This window comes from Zingiber officinale, chromosome 2A (genome assembly GCF_018446385.1).
Source record: "Zingiber officinale cultivar Zhangliang chromosome 2A, Zo_v1.1, whole genome shotgun sequence".
Classification (NCBI taxonomy): Eukaryota; Viridiplantae; Streptophyta; class Magnoliopsida; order Zingiberales; family Zingiberaceae; genus Zingiber; species Zingiber officinale.
The window spans coordinates 146,721,674-146,727,673 of NC_055988.1; positions in this window are offsets into that span (position 1 = coordinate 146,721,674).

A 6,000-nucleotide genomic window follows, 5' to 3' on the forward strand; every position below is an offset into this window, starting at 1 on the left:
TGTCTGCCCCATCGTCTACCAATTTCGTGATTTGTAGTACACCAAAATGGGCCCACCTATTCCCTACCAGTGAGAATTGTCTGGGACGAAGAAAAAGAAAATTTATTAAATGAGGGTGGTAAAACTGAAAGGTAACAAAAAATGGTCAAAAATCAAACGGCGTCCTAAATCCTAAATTATGTATAATCTTTGAAAAAAATAAACTAGAAGGATACTTCATCAGATATTTTATCTCAAAAATACCTTATTTCAGGGTTATATCAGCTTCGATAATTACAATATACAAAATATAATATAATATTATTATAATATTTAAGCAGTATTCAGTAGCTTTATAACTATTTTAAAATAATTTTAATAAAATTTAAATAATTTTAATTAAGTTAGTAAGAATATTTTAATATAATAATATTTATAATTTTAATATTTAGGATTTAACTATAATTACATAATAATTATGGCATGTAACAGCTATTCCATAATTATTATAACATTAAAATCATCTATTTCCTTTTAATCAAAATTATTATACACAAATATTAATAAATTAAGATATTAATTATCAATTTAGTTAAAATTATTTAAATTTTATTAAAACTATATTAAGTTAATCAAAATTATTTTAAAATATTCGGTATTCACAATTCTATCTAAAATATAAATCCTCAGCTCTAAATTTTAAAATCTAAAATCTCAATTCTAAATCTTAAATTTTTCAAAATATTATTTATCAATTTAATCAAAAATATTTTAAATTAAACAAAATCACTTCAAAATCCTTATAACTTCTACGTAAATTACAGAAGCTCCTTTATAGCCATTTATAATACTATAACAGTATTGTATTTTTTTTTTAAATTAATACTAGTTATTCAGCTTATGTCGACTAATTTTAAAGATGACTAACTTAGTTTCAGAGTAATTTTTCACCGACCATCCAAATAAATCGGGAAGTACTTACAACAGATGGCTCATCAATCTAGCATTTTTAAATCAACGACTATTAAGAAAAATTTATCTGTCATATAAATGGTAGCAACTATTTTTTATTTTCATAGATATATAAAAAAATCATGTAAAAATATAAAAGAACATTTATATCCTAATTTTTCATTTCAAAATATAGTTTTAGTTAAACTACGCTAATACTATTATAATCTTTTTAAAAAAATTGATAGTAAAAAATAATGTAAAAAAAAGTAAGGCACTCTTTTGATATTTATCAAAATAGAAGAGAAATATGTCTTTGCATGCCAAAATGAATGACAAAGAGAGATAGGGAGTTGGGATAAATTAAAGTTTACATGTATAGTTCACAAGTTAACTACTAACAATATTTAGGTATGAATGATTTTGATAAAGATAAAATACAATTCTATAACAAAGTTCCTTTAAACATTAATACATTATTAAGAATAATTATGTGTGAATTAAATTAGAAATAAATAATGAATTAGGTAATATTGAACCTGGGTTGACTAGTCCAATTCTATTAAAGTTTTTCACCGACCATTTGGATAAATTAAAAAAGTGCACATGAAGATCTATCTTGATAGCCAACACTCTCAAATCTGTTATCCATTAAAAAGAAAATTTCTCAATGATATGTCATAACTGAGTCTCAAACTCTATGTCTGAACTAAATTAGAGAAATTAGAGGTTGTGTAAAGGAAAGAGATCAGAAAAATATCATTAATTTAATTAAATATATTTAAAAATATTAGGACCTTTGACACCAACTAGAGGGGTGAATAGCTGATCACCCAATTTGATCGTTGCAAAATATAAAAATAAATACTAACAAGATAAAGCAAACCTAATACGTTAATTTAACGTGGTTCGAAAATAAAGCTTCTACTCCATGGTTGTCCTTAAGGTGGACGATTTCGATCCATTAGTGGATGACTCCCCAGAAAACTCCGGTTAGCTCAAACCTCCTTCTCGATGGAGAAATCTCACCACAATCTTGATCCAAACACCCTTAGATCACAAGAGAAGCTTAGAGCACTTGGGAGACTTCTAATAGACTTTAACCAAATATATTTCGTCAATTATGGCCAAGCACCCCGAGCTCTCTTAAATAGAGCTCAGGAGAAAATACAAGTTGTGTTTTCCGCCACCAGTCAACTGGTGTATAGACCAGTCGACTGATCCTTTAAGTGAAGCCGACCGTTACACCCCAACGGTCGGCTACCAGTCGACTACTACAGTGTATCAGTCGACTGTTATAGTGTACCAGTCAACTACCACAGTGCTATTACATTAACTGCTATAGTAAACCCTAAACTTGGGATTTTACCCTGAGTACAATCTCTCATGCACTCGTGCTTACTCGCACAACCTAGACCTAGCCTTCTAACCTCCTCCATCCGCCTTGCGTCCCACGAATGTCTCCCCATCCTTTACGTGTTGCCTTCTGGAGCTTCCAGCGGCCTTGTCATCGTTATCGGGTCTTCACTGCCAAGAGCCACGCTCCAGGACTTCATCCTTTGCCAAGTCACACTTGAACTTACGTTGCCAAGACTATATACTTGAAATTACACCGCCAATACTCACCCTTGAACTTTTTATTTGTCAATATCACACTTGGACTTTTCCTTTGTCAAGATCACACTTGGACTTTCCTTGTTGTACCTATATTCTGCACACTCACAATGCATATCAAATACAATAATAAACATAATTTAAATCTTTGCCTAAACATCAAAACCTAGGGCACCTAGATTTCTCCAACAATCTCCCCTTTTTTATGTTTAGCAACCCGTTTAAGTTAGGGAAACATAAATGCAATAACAATGTTAATAAACATGCAATCTACACATGCATACGTCATGGAAACTAATCATAGCTTCCCCTTTACTTAAGCTCACCCTTGAGTTAGGATTTCTCGCAAAGGTAAACTTCTTCCCCTTTGTTAATAAATGAGTAATTGCTCCCCTTTCACCTAAGCTCCCCCTTAATCTAGGATTTCTTGCAAAAGTGTATAGGTTTCCAACTTAAACCTAAACTTCTCCCCCTTTGCCATATATCAAAAAGAGCTCCAATAATATCTCAATTATTGGACTCTTTAACCTCTAATGACCATAAACATTATGTATTAATTTTCCATAAGATTACACACATGTTCATCATCATTTTTATCATTTTCTATTGCTGAAAATATTTTCAGACTTTATCAGTCGACTATCATAAGTCTCAGTCAGCTACCCTTATTTAAACGAGCTTACAGAGACATTCTGTGCTCAAAAATATTGTTACCAGTCGACTGGTATCTGCATCAGTCGACTGGTACTCTATTTTAGCCAAAAAAAAAATATTTCTGACTCAACTTCAGAAATGCACCAGAAATTCCACATACCTCCAAAAATTCTTAAATTTTGAGGAGAGATCTATTTTACCAATGTCTACTTGAAAAAATATATAAAATATATATATTTATCACAGATCTCAAGATTAACATAAAATTCAAAACTAGCTAAATAGTTCAATTGAACTTTGACCTAAAGTCCTAGTTTTAGCTTCCTCTTGATGTATCTGCCTATACTAAACCACAATGTATCCCTAGCATTAGTTTATACGACATCTATACATCAAAAACCAATTTCATGCAATATGAATCAAATTCATATTTTCATGCATAGAACTCAACCCAATTGTGTTAATTCCCTAGGTTTGAAACTCAAGTTCGTCTCTAAAACCCTTTGGCACATTTCATGGCTCTTATAGACTCCTAAGTAATATCCACTTGAGATCCATTTACCATATGCCCCAAAGATTTTTTTTTTAGCTTCCCCCTAGAGCTCTTAGCCTTAGTCACCTCCCTAGGTAACTCATTCATGTTAGGACCGATTATGTAGCTAGAGGGGGGTGAATAGCTCGGTGCGCTCGTCGTGCTCTTCGTTGCTTGTTTCTTCAAGGATATGCAGCGGAAAATACAAAGAAAGCAACCACAACGCTAACACTAAGGATTTACTTGGTATCCACCTCACAGGAGGTGACTAATCCAAGGATCCACACACTCACGCACCCTCCACTATGAAAAGCACTCCTTTATGGAAACTACCAAAGGCGGAGAAGCCCTATAATACTCTCAATACAACAAGAAAGCAATGGAAGACAAATACAAGAAATATCTTACAAGATATGCAATGAAAACCCTAACCCTAGCTTCTTCCTCTTGTTGTAGTCACGCCTCTTGACTTGGATGTCTCTCCAAGATCCTTCAAGAACTGGCGGTGAGAGTGAAAAACGCTGTGGAGAAGCTGCTGTGAAGATTGGAGATGAACAGTGCGAGCAATATCGAAGAAAGAGCTCGACAACGGCTTTAATCGACGTCAACGGTCGGATCCTGATCGATTGGATTGCTCCCAATCGATCGGGGAGGCTTTGGATCGATCGGTCGATCGATCTAGAGCACCTATGTGCTCTTGGGAAATGCCTGGATCGATCGGTTGATCGATCTAGGGCTTATTGTGCGAAATCGCACCTCCCAATCGATCGCCTGATCGATTGGGGGCTCTGGATCGATCGGCTGATCGATCCAGAGCTGTTCTGTTCGCGCGACACTTCTCCCCAATCGATCCACTAATCGATTGGGAGAAAACTTGTCACGGGAACTCACCCAATCGATCGGCCGATCGATTGGGCATGTGTCAATCGATTGGCTGATCGATCCAGCTTCTTGTTTTTGCCCAAAAATAAGCTCAAAGTCCCCTAAACCAACATCTGGTCAACCATGACCTGTTGGTTCATTATGCCTAGCATCCGGTCACCCTTGACCTGCTAGGACTTGCTCACCAAGTGTTCGGTCAATCCCTTTGACCCACTTGGACTTTTCTCCTCGTGCCAAGTATCCGGTCAATCCCTTTGACCTACTTGGACTTTCCACCTCATGCCATGTATCCAGTCAATCCCTTTAACCTACTTAGTCTTTCCAACACCATATGTCCGATTTTCTCGTGCCTGGCTTCACTCACCAGGACTTTCCATACTTCCTAGCTTCACTCACTAGATCTTTCACCTAGCTTCACTCACCAGGATTTTCAATTGCCTAGCTTCACTCACTAGGTCTTTCACCTGGCTTCACTCACCAGGATTTTTCTTCTGCCTAACTTCACTCACTAGGTCTTTCACCTGACTTCACTCACCAGGATTTCCATCTGTCTGGCTTCACTCACCAGGACTTCCCATTGCCTAACTTCCCAGTTAGGACTTCCCATCTGCCTGGCTTCACTCACCAGGACTTTCACCTAGCTTCACTCACTATGATTTCTCATTTGCCTGGCTTCACTCACCAGGACTTTCTAGTCTGCCTAACCTCCTAGTTAGGACTTTCACCTGGCTTCACTCACCAGGACTTTCCAGTCAAGTATCCAGTCAACCTTTGTTGGGACCTTGACGTCCGCTAGAGGGGGGGTGAATAGCGGCTCACCCAAATCGTTCGCTTCCTACGTTGTTAGCTTGCGCAGCGGAATAATACAAAAATAAACAAGCTAAACAAAATACAAGACAAGAAAGAATGCAAACCAAGCTACACGATCATTTACGTGGTTCGGAGATAAAGCTCCTACTCCACGGCGTGTCCGTAAGGTGGACGATCCCTATCCGTCGGTGGATTACTCCCCGGAAGACCTCCGGCTAGCTCAAACTCCTTGTGGGTGGAGAAACCTCACCACAAACTCACCAAGACCTCTTGGACACAAGGAAAACTCTTGAGCACTTGTAGACTACTAATTAGACCTTAACCAAGTCTAATTTCGTCAACTCAAACCAAGCTCCCAAGCTTTGGTTTTATAGCCCGCGGGTTGAAAACCCCGCCTACCAGTCAACATGCTCGACTGCCCTCTGTGGAAATTCGACCGTTACACCCCAACGGCTCGATTTCACACATTCTGTTCGCTGCCAGTCGACTGCCCCAGTCGACTGCACCAGTCGACTGCTAAAACATGCAGTCGACTGCTACAGTAGCGCTACAGTACTGCTACAGTAACCCTAATTTTG